Raw genomic sequence first — 22,628 nt, 5'->3', positions numbered from 1 at the left:
ACTATTCATAGGTGACTTGGTTCCAGGGACAAAGGGCAAGGTAAAGCCCCAATATCCCACTGGGTCAGCTGCAAAAGATGCTTCATGGGAAAAAGAAATTAGGACCTCTATGCAGAGAAGGGTCTGAGGTGAGATTAAAAACTTTCCAAGAAGTATTTCCAACTATGTTCTACAAAGCTTTTGGCCTCTGTTACATTTTTCTTAGTGTATGGTCTGTATAGTTCCTAAAGTGTACTTATTTAATGAATCTCAACCTTTCTGAAATAAAAGAACCTACTAGTTAGTGTGATTAAATAATAGTGTCAATTACATCATTTGATGAACATTGTTGGGAGCTTTTGGAGATCATTTTCATATCCTTGGCAAATGGAAAATTCAAATGGCCTTTCCTACAAGCCACATTAGAAATAAATCACAATACATTCCTAGACTGTGTTTATGTCATTGACATTAAACCAAACTAATTTGATAAATTAAAAGGGAATTTAGCAATTCTTACAAGTATTTCTACAAAAAATTTACGATGAGCAACTTCAAATAAACTGAGGATTAAGTAGAAATGGCAAAACTTGATTAACCATAGATTTATTTTGAGAAAAATATTGTTATTTAAAGGCATGCATTGGACATCAGATATTAAACTACTGACTATTCCTTAAAAATTTCATTTTCTTTTTATTTCTATGTATTTAATATAGTCTTTCCATAACAGAAATCTGGTGTGTGAATTTTATTTTGTTGTCAAACTGATCACTGGGTTATATTGATAAAATTTCTATTTTGAGAGTAATGCAAAAGCAAAAATTCTATTTTGCAAACTATTCTGCTTTTGATAATATGTGCATTTTATATCTATCTCATCACCATTTTTGAGATCATTAATCATTCTGCTATTTAATCTTTTTTAAGTAAAGGTTATATGTAATTAGGTTTATTCTGTGGTCACCATTCATGAGAAAACAGATTTTGACAATCCAGACAACAAGGTAAATTTGTATGCAATCTTTTTAAAATACTTATCTCTTGACTGGATAATTGAAATCTGAATTGAGTTTTTTAAGTTTAAATAGGTTGTGATGTTAAGATGAGGGGAACAAAAGGGAAACTGACTTTCAAATCTTTCCAAAGACTGGCTTAAGGATATCATTTATTTGCTTTTATGTGTTAGATTTTTATCATGTTGGGAATATGAGCTTTAGCTTTCCCAGTACTTAGAAGAATGAAATTGTAACCTTTGTTTTGAGGGCAAATCATTGCAGAATAATTTTCTCTGTAGGTCAGAATGTAAGTTAGCAAGTAATTCTTTACAAGTTGTCTTTTATTAGCCTCACCCTTTTCTATAACATCAGGCCGGAGGATTAATCAGGTAGGTAATAAGCTTTGTGATATATATCTGAAATACCAGGAATAATTAACAAGCTGTACATAAACACGAATCTATTATCAATTTTCAAATCACAACATTTAAATACACATACACACATACTGGAGGGAAATAAGACATTCGGAGCCATTGAGCTCTGGCTTGGTTCAAATACAAACATCTTTAATATTTGTCATTCAATTCCTTGAAAGTTTCTCTGTCTATTAAACGAAAATAAGACCTACCTTTTCTTGCATGGTTGTTGTAGAAATTAGAGGTAAGGTAGACAAAACCCTTTGTGCAGCTCTTACCCATATTTTGCACCTACTATATTGGGTAGCTGTTATTAATAATGAAATGGAAACAGCATAGAGGATACACTCTAAGTAGTCATCAGAAGTTGTGATGGTCAGGGCATCTGGGTGGCTCAGTCAGTTAAGTGTCTGCCTTTGGCTGAGGTCCTGATCCCAGGGTCCTGGTTGAGCCCCATATCAGACTCCCTGCTCAGTGGGGAGTCTGCTTCATCCCCTTCCTCTGCCCTTCCCTCTCACTCACTCTCTCTCAAATAAATAAATAAAATCTTTATAAAAAAGAAGTTGTGATGTTGGAATTGGGATTCCCAAAACTTTCATACATTCAGCTTAAAGATTATTTGTAGTGAAGAGGGAAATTACTTCTTTCAAATGAAAAAAAAAATGGAGCAGTCTGCTATTTTTAGTAAAATTGATCAATAAATCATCATAATGTGCTGGTGATTACCTTTGAAAATTATGACCTTTCCCTTCTTCAATTCTTTCCATATCTTCTTGAGATGCTAGTACAGTCCTTGAAAAAGTGAAAAAGTAACACACAAGTGACTCTAAGTTTCTTCTTAAGACTGTTAGTTTTCTTCTCTCTTTTTTTTTTTTGTGGGGACTCAATCTTGCATAGACATCTATAATAAATAGCAAGAACATGCTTGATTATATATTTTTAGTTGAACTTTTATAGTTTTTTATTCTTGTTTTTATCCAAGAACTGCCAATATTGGCTTGGAATTATGTATAAATGTTGTTTTCATTCTTGAGAAAGACAGTTTGAATACTAAAATTGCTTTTTTCTATATAATAAACTAATTAGCCTTGAGATTTTATTCCCTAGAAGAAATAATCTATTTAATCAACAATATCTAATTTTTATAAGAAATTGGAGCTCATGGAACTTGAGAAACTTATTAAAGACTCTGTATTTTAACTGGAGGAAATCAAGTTCTTGCCACAAGTATATTTGAATTTAGTTTCCCCTCTAGAGTTCAAGGTCTTCTCCTTGAGAGTAGAAAAGAAGGAGAAAATGATGTCAGATAATGATGATTAGCAAAACTGGTGGTTGGTGAGAGAGTAGCTCCACAGATTCTTTTCATACATATTTTAAAATTTTAAATTTAATTTTTACTACCTAGAGTTAGAAAGATTTTTCAGGGGTGCCTGGGTGGCTCAGTTGGTTACAGTTGGTTAAGCGTCTGTGTTCAGCTCAGCTCATGATCTCAGGGTCCTGGGACTGAGCCCCTCCCCCTCCTTTTGGCTCCCTGCTCGTGGGGAGTCTGCTTATCCTTCTCCCTCTGCCTCTCCCCCTGCACATGCACTTTCCCCCCCTTTTTTTTCTCTCTCAGATAAACAGGTAAAAAAGAGAAAGATCTTGCATAAAATCTAATTTTTGGCCTCCCTTAAAAATAAACAAAAAAAACCAATATTTGTCAACACCAGACCCCATTCAACCATGGCATCATCAGCCAGCAATCAGCTGTAGCTGGGGTGGAGCCATCCCTTATATTGGAAACATATATGGTCCTGTGCTTAATTCTCTTCCTGGGCCAACTTCACTTGCTCATGTTATCTTTGCACCTCTAGAAGGAATTACAACTTGTAAGCTATGATTGAGCAGAGGTACCCAAAGGGATGTTTCCTGTGACTGGTGGAGCCTGAGTAGCCTGCAGAGACTGGCAACCCTACTTATGTATGTATATATGTATGTATTTATTTTTGCTTCAATTTTCCTTTAGATCTGAAGTCTAGGGCAGGAAAGATGAGAGGGTTCACATGGCCTCTCATTTTAACAAATCACACATTGTAGACAGGGGAAATATTTGATGATTCGTTATTTGGCTGACCTCTATTTACTTTCTTGTAGTGATTAATAATGGAGGGGATTAATATGTAATGACTGAGAGGTATGCCAGACTTTGAATCAGGTTTTTTTGTTTTATTCATTCAACTACATATTGAGCGCCTTTATGTCAATATTATGGCAGGTTCTGGAGGTGTAGATGTACCTACCTTCATGTGCCAAGACTTGAAAAAGAGACAAATAATAAATAAGTAATCAAGTGAATAAATCATTACTCATGTGGAGTGTTATAAGAGCTTTAGGTAGGCTGGTCAGAGAAGGCTTCTGAGAGTTGATGACATTTGAGCTGAGACTTAAGAAAAGGAGCCAGATGCTGGACTAGGCAGGAAGAGAGCATTCTAGCCAGAGAGACCAAGAGCCAAGGCCTCGAGGCTAAAGCATTTTATCTCCCAGTTTTAGAAAGTAAGATCAATGTGATTACAGCAGACTCTAATAAAAGGAAGATGACATTGATGAAGTGGGCAGGCCAAGGTGAAGACTTTGGGGTTTATTCTAAATTCATTGGGAACTCTCATTTAATCCTCCCCAAAGCCCCATGAAACAGGAGAAAATCTTAGACTCAAAAATCAGGCAGACCTGTCATGTACTAGCTGTCTAATCTTGAGCCTGGTTTTTATCTCCTCTAAGCTTCAGAGATAATGATACCCATATCACAGACTCTTCATCAGAATTAAATGGAATATTCCATGCAGTCTTATGACATTGCCCAGCCCATTGTAAGAGCCTTATACATGTCAGATTTTATTATTTCAGATAGGGCTTGTGGAAGGTGCATTCCCTCTTTCCTCAACTGACACTCTCCCTTCTCCCTTCCTTCATTTGATAATGATAAACTTAAAATTTGTATAATTTTATTTCAAAGTCTGTTGACTAAAGGCCTTTCTCTAGAAACTTCAGGAGATAATGTATCTGAGCTCTCTCTTCACCTCTTCCCACCTGTGACACAGATTCTTATTCCTTCATGTGTCAAGCATTGTTGGCTGTTTAAAGAATCTGCAATCCATAGCCTCAGAGTTTCTAAGGTTTTAACACTTCAATTCCTAGCAACAGCCTTCATATTCATTACTGCTACCGTATTTATGCTTACATGTGTGCACACACATGCACATACACACAAACATAGATTTCTAGATTGGGATGGGAATCGTGAAGCATCTAAAAATACAGCTCAAAAATTTCTGAGAAAGGTCGTGGGGTGCCTGGGTGGCTCAGTCGGTTGAGCATAGGACTCTTGGTTTCAGCTCAGGCCAGGATCTCAGGGTCCTGAGATGGAGCCCCTTGTGGGACTCCACCCTCGGCGGGAGTCAGCTTGGGAATTGTCTCCCTGTGCCCCTTCCCCAATTCGCACTCTCACTTTCTCTCTCTCTCTCTCAAATGATTGGGTAAATCTTTTTAAAAAAATTCTGAGAAAGGTTGTTATAGGTGAGAGAGGCATATATTACCCCAGGCCTAACTACATGGCAATGTGTAGGAAATTTTAGGATTAAGAACCCTCATCTTTTACTGAATGGGGCCAAGTGATGTGAAAGGAGAGTAATCATACAAGCAAATCAATCAGGAGAGTGTATCATGGATATTAAGCAGACACTTTATAGATACTGGAGAATTAAAAGAGAAAAATCCATTTGAATTAATTAGATGAAAATAATTATAATTATGACCATTGTTAAAATGACCTATATATAGCTAATTATTATATGTACAAAAGCTCTTAGGCATGCCTTTATTTTTTTTTAGGCACGCCCTTAATAGTGATGTGTAGCAGCTTTGTTTAGTTTTAAGTTTTACATAATTACATTAAATTCTATCAGCTATGCTTCAACTTCTGTTGCTCAAGTAGCAAGACATCTACCAAAAATTAAAATTTAATAACTAGAACATGGCTTTTAAAACTCTTCCTGTACACTTAAATAAGGCCAAGTGATTGGGAGAAGGTAAAACTCAGGGTTCCCAAATTCCTCATGGGGGTATCAAGGGGAAAGGATGATGTTTCCTTGTTATTTCTCCAACTCTAAGAATTCAATGCATACCGGGGTCCATGTTGAATTTCCATTTATGGTTGACTTCCTGGATCTAATATTGGTACTCCTGGCATTACTGTATGCCTAATCCATAGCTGTCTGTCACAGTTGCAGACTGAATAAACATCAGACACAGCAGTATTCTTCCACAGCTTTCAGGTCAAGGCCTGTCACTGTATTAAGTGAAATAAAGCACTATGCTAATGTTCGGTATTCTTATTCTTGTGTTCTTTGGGATCACTGCCATGTGCTTGGTGTGGTTTAGTCAAAGCACCTGATAGCTACAGATGGTTTCATCCTCGGATTCCTGGGCTGACTGCTATATTCCAAGGTTGAGGGATTTAGCCACACAGGCTTTAGAAGCTCAGCTGTTCAGCTTTGCCTTACACCTGGACATGATACCACCCATGCTGCTTTGAGATAGTGTAACTTGCCACAGAGGAAAAATGCTTACAACCTAAAATGACAAAAAAGAGCAACAAACTCTTTGATGTTTGCCTTTCTTTTAACCAAGAAAATTTTGAATTTAGCTATTCTGCATTTGAGTTCTCAGTCCCTGACTACAAAATCTATAGGGCATCAGCCTTTCTTTGTGTATCTGTGTATAAAATATTCTGCACAAGGTTGACATGTAGTTATTTGATGCTGATTCTGGGTTACGCTGTACCTATATTATGATAGAATGTAGAACATCGTTGCATTTGGGACAATAATATACAAAAAAGTCAATTAACACTACTTCCACCAGAGAGTTAAATTAAACATAAACCAATATTATTGTGCAACTAGAATATGGCCTGGAATAATAGGGCATAAATGTTTGATTTTTGTTTGCCCTCTTCAGGCCATGGTAGGCGAAGACATGATGAACACATAATGGGACATTTTAGAAACTGAATTTACCATAGCACAGATCTCAAAGGGAAACATGCCAAATTTTAAAGACACAAGTGATAGAATATACCCAGTTCTTCAGAGAAATTATCACCCATTATTGCCTAAAGAAAAGCAATCTATAACACTAGTTTAGGATTCAGTGATGGATAATGAAGGGGTACTAAACTAAATATAAAATTATAAGACCTGATTTAAGGGGTGCCTGGGTGGCAAAGTCAGTTGGGTGTCCAACTCCTGGTTTTGACTCTGATTGTGATCTGGGGTCTTAAAATTGGGCACAGGTCAGCCCTATGCTCCGTCCAGAGTCTGTTTGAGATTCTCTCTCTCTCTCTCCCTCTGCCCTTTCTGCTTGTGCTCTCTCTAAAAAAATAAATAAACAAATAAGTAAATAAGTAACTAAATAAGGAAAGAAATGACCTGATTTCAGTCTGCATCATGTTAGCAAATCAACCTCTGTAGGCCTCAGATTTTGTTCTATTAAATGAGAATGATACCCCATGCCTAAATGATAGAATTACCGTGAACTAAAAAGTAAGTATTTTGTAAACTAGAAAGTGGCGAACTCATGAAAGATGTCACTGAAGGCTGAAGGTTTAAGATCTGATGCGCACAAGAGAAAAAATGAAAATGTTATTCTTTCTAAGAAAGTCTGCAGTCTATTGAGAATATGTTAGGAGATTTGTTTGTTTGTTCTAAATTTTCCCATCTATTTAAGGTTGGAATCTAGCTTTGCTGACAGAATCTTGGAGCTCTAGAAATGAAAAGTATTATTAGTATGGTCTATTTGTGTGTGTGTATGTTACTATCATGCTGACACACTTAAGTATTTCAAACACTGGGGCAAACTTTTGGTGGAAAGTCATAAAGAATTTCAAATGAGAACAGAACATAGTTCTAGGTCTCTCTCTCTCTCCCTCTCTTTTACTCAGAAATATTCATAAGCTCAGACCTAAAGAAAAGCTAAAATTTCCCTTTAAAATGCTTGAGTGTGCATATTTATACGAAGTAGATATTTTGTGATTCTGATCTCAAACAGATGTGAGTGATAGCTCTCATATTGTTGGCAAATGTAGGGATTTGTACAAAGATTTCCTTTAGGTTAGTTGAGAATGTGCCAAGGAGAAGAAATGTAAAGGGACTAAAATAGAATATTAGGTCTTTTGAGTTACTTTTAGATAATCTGCTACTTTTCATGAGTGGAGTAAGTAACAGTTGTTAGGGAAGAGCATACGTTGACTTCAAATTAAGAAGCCAAAACATTTTGGTGAACTTCAAGCCACCTTGATTAATTTTGTTTTAGAGCTTTGAAATATATAATGAAACATGAATTTTTATGGGCATTTAAAATATAAGCAAATTAGTCTTTACAAGGGCTAGCCAAGAGAATTTTCTTCACTGACATAATTTGCTTTTAAAAATACAGATGATAAAAATGTTTTAATACAGAATGAAAAAAATATTGATTTTAAATATACATAAGTATGTATAAATATCACAAAAATTGAAAGGCAGTATTTTATACTACCAGAGGCCCAAGTAAGGATTTTAAGATTCACAGTTTCAGCTTAAGAAGATTTGTGGAGGCAGAGCAAGATGGCGGAGGAGTAGGAGACCTGGATTTTGTCTGGTCTCAGGAATTCGGCTGAATGGGGATCAAACCATTCTGAACACCTACGAACTTAACAGGAGATTGAAGAAGAGAGTAGCAACAACTCTCTGAACAGAGAAGCGACCACTTACTGGAAGGTAGGATGTGCAGAGAAGTGAATCTGAGGCGATATTCTGAAGGATAGACAGCGGGGGAGGGGGCCTCTGCCGCTTCTGGCAAGTGATAGAGCCGCGGAGCACAAAATCGGAACTTTTAGAAGTCGGGCCCCTGAGGGACATCACTCCAGTGGCTAAGCAGGAGGTGGAAACCTCACAGGACAGTGTGGTCTCAGGACCCTCGGGGTCACAGAAAGACCAGGGGTGCCTGAGTGCAGCAGAGCTCCCAGGTATCAGAGCAGGAGAGCCAGCTGCAGAGACGGAGCCGAGGAGTGGGCTCTCACCTTGGGGTTGCCATAAAATGTGATCCGCAGCCCAGTTGGGCCACTGCGCCTCCAGCAGGGACCCAACAAGCAGCAGAGCCGGGGAGACTCCCATTCTTCCCCCGGGAGGAGCGGCGCGGGAGTGCATCCCGGGGATCTGCTGGGTTTGGAGACTCCACACGGGGTTGGGCGCCAGAGATAGAAACGCTCGGTCACAGGCCGTGTGAGCACGGAGTGCGGCCGGAGACCAGGGAGATGGGAGCGATTGACTGCTTTTCTCTGGGGGCACACTGAGGAGTGGGGCCCCGAGTTCTCGGCTCCTCTGGGCAGAGATTGGGAGGCCACCATTTTCACTCTCATCCTCCAAAGCTGTACCGAGAGCTTGCAGGGAACAAAAGCTCCTGAGAGCAAACCCAAGCAGATTGCTTAGCCTGGACTCACAAGGGTGGGGTAATTCCACCTCCAGCAAAGACATTTGGGAACCACGGCAACAGGTCCCTCCCCCAGAATTTCAGCATGAACAGCCAGCCAAGACCAAGTTTACCAATCAAGGAGAACGGGAGAACTCCAGCGCTAGGGGAATACTGCACATAGAATTCATGGCTTTTTTACCATGATTCATTCGTTTTTCAAAGTTAATTTTTTTAAATTTTTTGTGAATTTTTCTTTTTCCTTTTTTCAACCAACATCTTATCAATCCCTTTAAAAATTTTTTTTATTTTTCATTTTTAGAGTCATATTCTATCCCTTCATAGTAGTTACCCTTATTTTTGGCATATATATATAAGTTGTTCTCTCTTTAAAATTTTGAGGTACACTTTCTTCTAACAGATCAAAATATACCCTAAATCTCTAGTGTATGGCTTTGTTCTAGTCTCTGGCCTGATCATATTCTCTCCCTTTTTTTTTTTTAAATCTTCTTTCTTTTTTCAAACAACTTATCACTTCCTTTTATAAAATCTTTTATACTTTTCATCTTTACAGTCATCTTCCATCCCTTCATTGTATCAACTCTTATTTTGTACATATATAAGTTCTTTTTTTACAATTTTAGGAGGCACTATTTTCTAACAGACGAAAATACACCCAAAATCTAGTGTGTGGCACTGATCTATGCACTAGCCTGATCATATTTGATCATATTCTGGTTTTTGTTTGTTTTTAACTTTTTCTTTTTCTTTTATCTTTTCTCTTTCTTTTTTCTTTCTTTCCCTTTCTTTTCCCCTGGTTTCAGGTATTTTCTGATTTGTTTAGAGTATATTTACTGGGGACATGGTAACCTGTTAGCATTTTGTTCTCTCATTCATCTATTCTCCTCTGGACAAAATGACAAGACGAAAGAAATCACCTCAGCAAAAAGAACAAGAGGTAGTACCATCTGCCAGGGACCTACTCAATACAGACATTAGTACGATGTCAGACCTAGAGATCAGAATCATGACTTTAAAGATACTAGCTGGGCTTGACAAAAGCATGGAAGTTATTAGAGACACCCTTCCTGGAGAAATAAAAAAACTAAAATCTAACCAAATCGAAATCAAAAAGGCTATTAATGAGGCGCAATGAAAAATGGGGGCACTAACTGCTAGGATAAATGAGGCAGAAGAGAAAATCAGCGATATAGAAGACCAAATGATGGAAAATAAAGAAGCTGAGAAAAAGAGAGAGAAACAACTACAGGATCACGAGGGCAGAATTTGAGAGATAAGCGATATGATAAGACGAAACAACATTAGAATAATTGGGATCCCAGAAGAAGAAGAAAGAGAGAGAGGGGCAGAAGGTAAAATGGAGCAAATTATAGCAGAGAACTTCCCTAATGTGGGGAAGGAAACAGGCATCAAAATCCAGGAGGCACAGAGAACCCCTTTCAAAATCAATAAAAATAGGTCAACACCCCGACATCTAATAGTAAAACTTATGAGTGTCAGAGACAAGAGAAAATCTTGAAAGCAGCTTGGGAGAAGAGATATGTAACCTACAAAGGTAGAAACATTAGATTGGCAACAGACCTATCCACAGAGACCTGGCAGGCCAGAAGGGACTGGCATGATATCTTCAGAGCACTAAACGAGAAAAATATGCAGCCAAGAATACTATATCCAGCTAAGCTATCATTGAAAATAGAAAGAGATAAAAAGCTTCCAGGACAAACAAAAGCTAAAGGAATTTGCAAACAGGAAAGCAGCCCTACAAGAAATATTGAAAGGGGTCCTCTAAGCAAAGAGAGAGCCTAAAGGCAGCATAGACCAGAAAGGAACACAGACAATATACAGTAACAGTCAGCTTACAGGCAATACAATGACACTAAATTCATATCTTTAAATAATTACCCTGAATGTAAATGGGCTAAATGCCCCAATCAAAAGACACAGGCTTTCAGATTGGATTAAAAAACAAGACCCATCAATATGCTCTCTGTAAGAGACTCATTTTAGACCCAAAGACACCCCCACATTGAAAGTGAAGGGGTGGAAAACCAATTACCAACCTAATGGACACCAAAAGAAAGCTGGGTTGGAAATCCATATATCAGAGAAATTAGATTTTTAAAGCAAAGACTGTAATAAAAGATGAGGAAGGACATTATATCCTAATTAAAGGGTCTATCCACCAAGAACATCTAACAATTGTAAATATCTATGCCCCTAACATGGGAGCAGCCAATTATATAAGGCAATTAATAACATAAGAAACACATTGACAACAATACAATAATAGTGGGGGACTTTAACACCCCCCTCACTGAAATGGACAGATCATCTAAGCAAAAGATCAACAAGGAAATAAAGACTTTAAAGACACACTGGACCAAATGGACTTCACAGACATATTCAGAACATTCCATCCCAAAGCAACGGAATACACATTCTTCTCTAGTACCCATGGAACATTCTCCATAATAGATCACATCCTAGGTCACAAATCAGGTCACAACTGCTACCAAAAGATTGGGATTATCCCCTGCCTATTTTCAGACCACAATACTTTGAAACTAGAACTCAATCACAAGAGGAAAGTCGGAAAGAACTCAAATACAGGGAGGCTAAAGAGCATCCTACTAAAGAATGAATGGGTCAACCAGGAAAATAAAGAAGAATTAAAAAAATGCATGGAAACCAATGAAAATGAAAACACAACTGTTCAAAATCTTTGATATACAGCAAAGGCAGTCCTAAGAGGAAAGTATATAGCAATACAAGCCTTTCTCAAGAAACAAGAAAGGTCTCAAATACACAACCTAACCCGACACCTAAAGGAGCTGGAGAAAGAACAGCAAATAAAGCCTACACCCAGCAGGAAAAGAGAAATAATAAAGATCAGAGCAGAAATCAATGAACTAGAAACCAAAAGAACAGTAGAAGAGATCAACGAAACTAGGAGCTGGTTCTTTGAAAGAATTAACAAGATTGATAAACCCCTGGCCAGAGTTATCAAAAAGAAAAGAGAAATGACCCAAATCCACAAAATCATGAATGAAAGAGGAGAGATCACAACCAACACCAAAGAAATACAAATATAAGAACATATTATGAGCAAATCTATGCCAGCAAATTAGATAACCTGGAAGTAATGGATGCATTCCTAGAGATATATCAACTACCAAAATTGAACCAGGAAGAAATAGAAAACCTGGACAGACTTATAACTACTAAGGAAATTGAAGCAGTCATCAAAAATCTCCAAACAAACAAAAGCCCTGGGCCAGATGGCTTCCCAGGGGAATTCTACCAAACATTTAAAGAAGAATGAATACCTATTCTCCTGAAACTGTTCCAAAAAAGAGAAATGGAAGTAAAACTTCCAAACTCATTTTATGAGGCCACCATTACCTTGATCCCCAAACCAGACAAAGACCCCATCAAAAAGGAGAATTACAGGCCAATATCCTTGATGAACATGGATGCAAAAATTCTCACCAGAATACTAGCCAATAGGATCCAACAGTACATTGAAAGGATTATTCCCCATGGCCAAGTGGAATTTATCCTTGGGCTGCAAGGTTGGTTCAACATCTGCAATCAATCAATGTGATACAAGACAGTAACAAAAGAAAGAACAAGAATCATATGATCCTCTCAATAGATGCAGAAAAAGCATTTGACAAAGTACATCATCCTTTCTTGATCAAAACTCTTCAGAGTATAGGGATAGAGGGTACATACCTCAATATCATAAAAGCCATCTATGAAAAACCTACAGCGAATATCATTCTCAATGGGGAAAAGCTGAGAGCTTTCCCCCTAAGGTCAGGAACGTGGCAGGGATGTCCACTATCACCACTGCTATTCAACATAGTATTAGAAGTCCTAGCCACAGTAATCAGACAACAAAAAGAAATCAAAGACATCCAAATCGGCAAAGAGGAAGTCAAAATCTCACTCTTTGCAGATGATATGATAGTGTATGTGGAAAACCCAAAGACTCCACCCCAAAACTGCTAGAACTCATCCAGGAATTCAGTCAAGTGGCAGGATATAAAAAAAATTGCAGAGAAATCAGTGGCATTCCTATACACCAACATGACAGAAGAGAGACAAATCAAGGAGTCGATCCCAGTTACAATTGCACCCAAAACCATAAGATACCTAGGAATAACTTTAACCAAAGAGGCAAAGGATCTGTACTCAGAAAACTATAAAATACTCATGAAAGAAACTGAAGAAGACACAAAGAAATGGAAAAACGTTCCATGCTCATGGATTGGAAGAACAAACATTGTGAAGATGTCAATGCTACCTAGGGCAATCTACACATTCAATGCAATCCCCATCAAAATACCAACCACTTTTTTCAAAGAAATGGAACAAATAATCCTAAAATTTGTATGGAACCAGAAGAGACCCCGAATAGCCAGAGGAATATTGAAAAAGAAAAGCAATGCTGGTGGCATCACAATTCCGGACTTCCAGCTCTATTACAAAGCTGTCATCATCAAGACAGTATGGTACTGGCACAAAAACAGACACATAGATCAATGGAACAGATTAGAGAGCCCAGAAATGGACCCTCAACTCTATGGTCAACTAATCTTTGACAAAGCAGGAAAGAATGTCCAATAGCAAAAAGACAGTCTCTTCAACACATGGTATTGGGAAAATTGGACAGCCACATGCAGAAGAATGAAACTGGACCATTTCCTTACACCACACACAAAAATAGACTCCAAATGGTTGAAAGACCTAAACGTGAGACAGGAGTCCATCAAAATCCTAAAGGAGAACACAGGCAGCAACCTCTTCGACCTCAGCCGCAGCAACTTCTTCCTAGAAATATCACCAAAGGGAAGGGATGCAAGGGCAAAAATGAACTATTGGGATTTCATCAAGATAAAAAGCTTTTGCACAGCAAAAGAAACAGTCCACAAAACTAAAGGACAACTGACAGAATGGGAGAAAATATTTGAAAATGACATATCAGATAAAGGGCTAGTATGCAAAATCTATAAAGAACTTATCAAACTCAACACCCAAAGAACAAATAATCCAATCAAGAAATGGGCAGAAGACATGAACAGACATTTTTCCAAATAAGACATCCAAATGGCCAACAGACACATGAAAAAGTGCTCAACATCGCTCGGCATCAGGGACATCCAAATCAAAACCTCAATGAGATACCACCTCACACCAGTCAGAATGGCTAAAATTAACAAGTCAGGAAACGACAGATGTTGGCGGCGATGCGGAGAAAGGGAACCCTCCTACACTGTTGGTGGGACTGCAAGCTGGTGCAACCCCTCTGGAAAGCAGTATGGAGATTCCTCAAACAGTTGAAAATAGAGCTACCATATGATCCAGCAATTGCACTACTGGGTATTTACCCCAAAAATACAAATGTAGGGACCCAAAGGGGTACGTGCACCCCCATGTTTATAGCAGCAATGTCCACAATAGCCAAACTGTGGAAAGAGCCACGATGTCCATCGACAGATGAATGGATAAGGAAGAAGTGGAATATATACACAATGGAATATTATGCAGCCCTCAAAAGGAATGAGATCTTGCCATTTGCAATGACGTGGCTGGAACTGGAGGGTGTTATGCTGAGGGAAATAAGTCAATCAGAGAAAGACATGTATCATATGACCTCACTGATACGAGGAATTCTTAATCTCAGGAAACAAACTGAGGGTTGTTTGAGTGTTGGGGGTGGCTGGGTGATAGGCATTGGAAGGGTATGTGCTATGGTGAGTGCTGTGAATTGTGCAAGACTGTTGAATCACAGATATGTACCTCTGAAACTAGTAATGCAATATATGTTAAGAAAAATAAACGAAGAAGATAGGAGGAGGGGAAGAATGAAGGGGATTAAGTCGGAGGGGGAGACGAACCATGAGAGACGATGGACTCTGAAAAACAAACTGAGGGTTCTAGAGGGGAGCTGAGTGGGGGCATGGGTTAGCCTGGTGATGGGTATTAAAGAGGGCACATTCTGCGTGCATCACTTGGTGTTATGCACAAACAATGAATCATGGAACACTACATCAAAAACTAATGATGTAATGTATGGTGATTAACATAAGAGTAAAACAATTTTAAAAAAAGATTTGGTTAATATTAGTTTTGTGTTTTTCAATTGGTATTTTTTCAATTATTAATGCTAAAATTATATGCTATTTCAGGAAAAAATATCCCTAAATCAATAGTCTTTGACTTAAAGTCATCTGTACCATGTTTTGGTGCAGATATAACCATTTTCAAACTTTAAACAGGAGTAAATTCTGTTTTTAAGAGTTTCAATATTTGTTCCTTTTCATTTACTGAGTAATCTTTAAAATTTAGAAAAGATTGAAACTGTAGAGTAAGGAGAAAAAAATTAAAAAATATGTAAAGTATGATCAGTTCAAACATGTATTTTAGTTTATAAACAAGAACAACAACAAAAAGGACCCACCTTCGGGACCTGAATATTCTCTCTGGAACTATGTGAATATTTTCGCTAGCAAACCTTATTTAGGAAACTAGTGTTATCTGTTTGTATGTTTGCAAAGGATATGCTTCAGGCAATGTCACAAAATGAATTCTCAGGAAATAAAGTAAAAATGAAACTCAGGTCTTCAGACCAATAAATTACAGAGCCTGTGCTTTTTATGAACTTCATAACCAGTGTCACAGTTTGCAAATGGGAATCAACAATAGACTTCATTTATTTTTATTCTAAATCAAATCAAAATAGGCTTTTGTCAATGTAAGGAAAAAAAACAACTAATGGGAAAGTAAAATCAGGATTTAAGATATCAAGTGTTATCTCTCTGAATAAATAAGTTTTGGAGATGATTGGAGCTGCTTATATATTTTAAGATGATGTGACAATATCAACAATAAAATCATTTGTAAAACCATGCTTCTTTTTATTTGGAGCCTAATATTTTAAGCTTCAGTATACCTCCATTTACTATTTCACATAAACAAGTAAGTAATATGTAAAATTTTAGGGAGTACAAAGGAAACTAATTTTGGGTTTTAAATTTTTCCATCATAAAAGAGTGTGTACTTCAATGTATGCTTCTTTATGAACATATAAAAATAATATGTAAAATAGTCATGACTAGAAATATGTGTTTAGTAAATTGGGGTCTGGGAATTTGGGGCCCAGGGGAAACCGCTGTGCCAATGAGCAGTTCTTTTCAGCCCCGGAGTTTTACGTTCATTACTTAAGTCCCTTCAGTACCAAGTTCCTTGAGTACAAAGCTTCTATGAACCAAGTCCAGTTGTCCTTTTTATTAGTGAAGGGCTGTTCAAATGTACATTTGTATGCAGAGTTTTCAGGCATGTGGGTAACCAGTCTCTCATTATTTTTGTTAACCCCACTATCATCTTTGGACCAAATGTTGCTGTCAGGCAAGAGCAGACGAGCACACTTTTTTTTTCCCCCCAGGGGAAATGCTCAACGGTCGTTACGGTGAGATGATTTTATAGAAGGCTCTTTCACTTTTACCCTTATATATGCCAGTATGAAATCATGGGGTTTTGCCCTTTAAATCTTGTTTTATTATTAAATGGAGTCTCTATAAGGTAGCATAGCTCAGTAGAAAAACAATAGATTAGGCATCACTGTAAATACGAATTCTGTCATCACCACTGACTAGCTCAGCCCTTCTGTGCTGTAACCTGAAGTGCGTTTTTGAGAAACATCAGTGCCGAAAGCTGTCATCTGGCTTTCTATATTGGCAGTTTCCAGAAGATACTGTAAATTCATGGCAGTAAAAAAAAAAAAAAAATAAGAGGACTCAGAGCAGGAAGGGACCTTATTGAATATCTGATTAAACTATTTCTGTTTTCAGATGAGGAGGCTGAAATTCAGGGAAGTTACATGATTTGCTGAAAGTCAAATCACAGAAAACAAAATCCAGGTGGCTGATGGCCAGTTTTGTGGTCTGTCCACTATGCGCAATACCAGATGGAAGCTGGAAAAAAAATTAATTATCTGGACACTGTTTATGTATTGCTTCAAATCTGGAGGTTTGTTCCTACTCCTCTAGATAGTTTTATTTTTTATTTGGAATTTGGGATCATGTGATAATCTAAAGTGTAGTAATAATTGACAAGGGACATATTGGCAAAAATACATTTAGTTGGGTCAGGATAGGAAGAACCGCTGTGTGACTTCGGATTCTGTCAATTTAACATTCTTGCTGAGATCTATAACAACACAGTCAGCTGTGTGAACTGACAGATGAGGCAAAATGGAGGGGATAGGAGAGAGAATTCACCTTTATTATTAAGTACTATGTGTTTGACACTGTGCCAAGTGTTTTATAGAACTTGTCCCTTTTAAAGAAGACAATTCTCTCTGAATTTGTGGCATCGATGTCCGAGTTATCACTGACTACAACCTCAGATGAATCTTTTAACCTACTTGGACCTTGGGGTCCTTATTTGTAAAACAGGCAATCTTAAACTCACTGTTTCATGAACTGGAAGACTTCAGCTATAGAATCTGTAGAGAAATATAAGGCTCCATCAGAATTTAAAGTCACATATGATTTTTTTTTCAATTGATTCTTTGTGACAATTATATTTTGTTTGAGGGAATTTTAACTTACATTCACTGATTTCATATAGGATGCTGGAAGAAACACAACATAGTATTAAAGATTTATTAAAGATAATTGATGAAATGTGTAGTCCATCTGAAAAAACAAGGTTGACAGTTTGTTTCACCTTGATTTTCTTTTTTCTTTGTTTTTCCTGTTTCTTCATATATTGAATCCATTATTCTTTTAAGATTTTATTTATTTATTTTAGAGAGAGAGAGAGAAAGACAGAGTGCAGAAGCAGGGGAAGGAGCAGAGAGAGAAGTGTACTCCCCACTGAGCAGGGAGCCCCATGCGGGGCTCAATCCCAAGACCCTGGATCCTGACCTGAGCCAAAGGCAGACGCTTAACAGACTGAGCCACCCAGGAGCCCCTGTTGAATCCGTCATTATCAGTGCTATTTTGTACACATTCTTTTACAGAAATCTGCAAAAGTACTTGGAAATTGATAACATGTATGTGCTAAAATGAATAAAAACAAAGGTACTTAAATACCTAGGGAGATAATATTTGTCATTCTAAGTTGGAAATAGTATTTTTATGTTTTGTTTCAGTCAGGATACTTGGATGCAAGCAAGAGAAACTAATTTGGTTATCTTAAGCCAGGACTCAGATACCAAGCAGGCGGTGAGGGTCAGGCTGCCAAAACAGGCAGGGATCAGGGAGAGGCAGAAAGAGAAGTGAGAAGCACAAAAAGGGCTAACAAATGATTTTTATGGTTGTTACGTACTATTGAAAAACATGTAATCACATACTAAAGTATATATATTATTCAAAATATTACTAATAGTAAATCCAGTAAATATCTGTACTTACCCTTACTATATGACCTTCTATAATCTGCTTGCTTAATATCACTGTCCTGAATTTTGTATTGATAATTTCCTTACTTCCTCTTATAATTGTACACACTTAATATAATAATATAATACTTAATATATGGTGAATATGTGAGGATACACCAGTATTTCTTTTATTTTGGATCAAAATTTATTTTTTATATCTTCTGCAACTTTTTTTTCCACATTTTGTTTTCAAACATGGATGCCTTCATTAATCCATTATATAAATATACAAAAATGTATTTATTCTACTGCTGAGGAACATATAGATAATTGAAGTGGACATTTCTTTAATTTGTTTTTTTAATTTTTAATTGTTATGTTAATCACCATATATTACATCATTAGTTTTTGATGTAGTGTTCCATGATTCATTGTTTGTGCATAACACACAGTGCTCCATGCAGAATGTGCCCTCTTTAATACCCATCACCAGGCTAACCCATCCCCCTACGCTCCTCCCCTCTAGAACCCTCAGTTTGTTTTTCAGAGTCCATCGTCTCTCATGGTTCGTCTCCCCCTCTGACTTACTCCCCTTCATTCTTCCCCTCCTGCTATCCTCTTCTTTTTCTTTTTTCTTAACATATGTTGCATTATTTGTTTCAGAAGTACAGATCTCTGATTCAACAGTGTTGAAAAATTCACAGCGCTCACCATAGCACATACCCTCCCCAATGTCTATCACCCAGCCACCCCATCCCTCCCACCACCCACCACTCCAGCAACCCTTAGTTTGTTTCCTGAGATTAAGAATTCCTCATATCAGTGAGGTCATATGATACATGTCTTTCTCTGATTGACTTATTTCACTCAGCATAACACCCTCCAGTTCCATCCATGTCGTTGCAAATGGCAAGATCTCATTCCTTTTGAGGGCTGCATAATATTCCATTGTGTATATATACCACTTCTTCTTTATCCATTCATCTGTCGATGGACATCGTGGCTCTTTCCACAGTTTGGCTATTGTGGACATTGCTGCTATAAACATGGGGATGCATGTACCCCTTCGGATACCTACATTTGTATCTTTGGGGTAAATACCCAGTAGTGCAATTGCTGGATCGTATGGTAGCTCTATTTTCAACTGTTTGAGGAATCTCCATACTGTTTTCCAGAGGGGTTGCACCAGCTTGCAGTCCCACCAACAGTGTAGGAGGGTTCCCGTTTCTCCGCATCACCGCCAACATCTGTCGTTTCCTGACTTGTTAATTTTAGCCATTCTGACTGGTGTGAGGTGGTATCTCATTGAGGTTTTGATTTGGATGTCCCTGATGCCGAGCGATGTTGAGCACTTTTTCATGTGTCTGTTGGCCATTTGGATGTCTTTTTTGGAAAAATGTGTGTTCATGTCTTCTGCCCATTTCTTGATTGGATTATTTGTTCTTTGGGTGTTGAGTTTGATAAGTTCTTTATAGATTTTGGATATTAGCCCTTTATCTGATATGTCATTTACAAATATTTTCTCCCATTCTGTCGGTTGTCTTTTGGTTTTGTGGACTGTTTCTTTTGCTGTGCAAAAGCTTTTTATCTTGATAAAATCCCAATTGTTCATTTTTGCCCTTGCTTCCCTTGCCTTTGGAGATGTTTCTAGGAAGAAGTTGCTGCGGCTGAGGTCGAAGAGGTTGCTGCCTGTGTTCTCCTTTAGGATTTTGATGGACTCCTGTCTCACGTTTAGGTCTTTCAACCATTTGGAGTCTATTTTTGTGTGTGGTGTAAGGAAATGGTCCAGTTTCATTCTTCTGCATGTGGCTGTCCAATTTTCCCAATACCATTTGTTGAAGAGACTGTCCTTTTTCCATTGGACATTCTTTCCTGCTTTGTCAAAGATAAGTTGACCATAGAGTTGAGGGTCCATTTCTGGGCTCTTGATTCTGTTCCATTGATCTATGTGTCTGTTTTTGTGCCAGTACCATACTGTCTTGATGATGACAGCTTTGTAATAGAGCTGGAAGTCCGAATTGTGATGCCGCCAGCTTTGCTTTTCTTTTTCAATATTCCTCTGGCTATTCGGGGTCTCTTCTGGTTCCATACAAATTTTAGGATTATTTGTTCCATTTCTTTGAAAAAAAGTGGTTGGTATTTTGATGGGGATTGCATTGAATGTGTAGATTGCCCTAGGTAGTATTGACATCTTCACAATGTTGGTTCTCCCAATCCATGAGCATGGAACGTTTTTCCATTTCTTTGTGTCTTCTTCAGTTTCTTTCATGAGTATTTTATAGTTTTCTGAGTACAGATCCTTTGCCTCTTTGGTTAAATTTATTCCTAGGTATCTTATGGTTTTGGGTACAATTGTAACTGGGATCGACTCTTGTTTTGTCTCTCTTCTGTCTTGTTGTTGGTGTATAGGAATGCCACTGATTTCTGTGCATTGATTTTATATCCTGCTACTTTACTGAATTCCTGGATGAGTTCTAGCAGTTTTGGGGTGGAGTCTTTTGGGTTTTCCACATACAGTATCATATCATCTGCAAAGAGTGAGATTTTGACTTCCTCTTTGCCAATTTGGATGCCTTTGATTTGTTTTTGTTGTCTGATTGCTGTGGCTAGGACTTCTAATACTATGGTGAATAACAGTGGTGATAGTGGACATCCCTGCCGCATTCCTGACCTTAGGGGAAAAGCTCTCAGCTTTTCCCCATTGAGAATGATATTCGCTGTAGGTTTTCCATAGATGGCTTTTATGATATTGAGGTATGTACCCTCTATCCCTATACTCTGAAGAGTTTTGATCAAGAAAGGATGCTGTACTTTGTCAAATGCTTTTTCTGCATCTTTTGAGAGGATCATATGATTCTTGTTCTTTCTTTTTTTAATGTATTGTATCACGTTGATTGATTTGTGGATGTTGAACCAGCCTTGCAGCCCAGGGATAAATCCCACTTGGTCATGGTGAATAATCCTTTTAATGTACTGTTGGATCCTATTGGCTAGTATTTTGGTGAGAATTTTTGCATCCATGTTCATCAAGGATATTGGTCTGTAATTCTCCTTTTTGATGGGGTCTTTGTCCGGTTTGGGATCAAGGTGATGGTGGCCTCATAAAATGAGTTTGGAAGTTTTCCATCCATTTCTCTTTTTTGGAACAGTTTCAGGAGAATAGGTAGTAATTCTTCTTTACATGTCTTATAGAATTCCCCTGGAAAGCCATCTGGCCCTGGGCTTTTGTTTTTTGGGAGATTTTTGCTGACTGCTTCAATTTCCTTAGTGGTTATAGGTCTGTTCAGGTTTTCTATTTCTTCCTGGTTCAATTTTGGTAGTTGATACATCTCTAGGAATGCACCCATTTCTCCCAGGTTATCTAATTTGCTGGCATAGAGTTGCTCATAATATGTTCTTATAATTGTTTGTATTTCTTTGGTGTTGGTTGTGATCTCTCCTCTTTCATTCATGATTTTGTGGATTTGTGTCATTTCTCTTTTCTTTTTGATCAGTCTGGCCAGGGGTTTATCAATCTTGTTAATTCTTTCAAAGAACCAGCTGCTAGTTTCGTTGATCTTTTCTACTGTTCTTTTGGTTTCTAGTTCATTGATTTCTGCTCTGATCTTTATTATTTCTCTTTTCCTGCTGGGTTTAGGCTTTATTTGCTGTTCTTTCTCCAGCTCCTTTAGGTGTAGGGTTAGGTTGTGTATTTGAGACCTTTCTTGTTTCTTCAGAAAGGCCTGTATTGCTATATGCTTTCCTCTCACGACTGCCTTTGCTGTATCCCAAAGATTTTGAACAGTTGTGTTTTCATTTTCATTGGTTTGCATGAATTTTTTTAATTCTTCTTTATTTTCCTGGTTGACCCATTCATTCTTTAGTAGGATGCTCTTTAGCCTCCATGTATTTGAGTTCTTTTCGACTTTCCTCTTGTGATTGAGTTCTAGTTTCAAAGTATTGTGGTCTGAAAATATGCAGGGAATAATCCCATCTTTTGGTAGCAGTTGAAACCTGATTTGTGACCTAGGATGTGATCAATTCTGGAGAATGTTTCCTGGGCACTAGAGAAGAATGTGTATTCCGTTTCTTTGGGTTGGAATGTTCTGAATATGTTTGTGAAGTCCATTTGGTCCAGTGTGTCTTTAAAGTCTTTATTTCCTTGTTGATCTTTTGCTTAGATGATCTGTCCATTTCAGTGAGGGGGGTGTTAAAGTCCCCCAGTACTATTGTATTGTTGTCAATGTGTTTCTTCGCTTTTGTTATTAATTGCCGTATATAATTGGCTGCTCCCATGTTAGGGGCATAGATATTTACAATGTTAGATCTTCTTGTTGGATAGACCCATAAGTG

General features: G+C 37.7%; 1 protein-coding gene across 3 annotated transcripts in view; it reads left to right on the top strand.

Moving 5' to 3' along the window:
* The window catches only part of CTNNA3 (catenin alpha 3), a 1,953,765-nt gene that overhangs the window by 1,534,187 nt on the left and 396,950 nt on the right, over positions 1-22,628 (top strand). The window lies entirely within an intron of this gene.

Source organism: Zalophus californianus, chromosome 15 (genome assembly GCF_009762305.2).
Source record: "Zalophus californianus isolate mZalCal1 chromosome 15, mZalCal1.pri.v2, whole genome shotgun sequence".
NCBI classification, from domain to species: Eukaryota; Metazoa; Chordata; class Mammalia; order Carnivora; family Otariidae; genus Zalophus; species Zalophus californianus.
The sequence above is the reverse complement of the archived record's forward strand: the minus strand, read 5'-3'. Positions and strand labels throughout refer to the sequence as shown.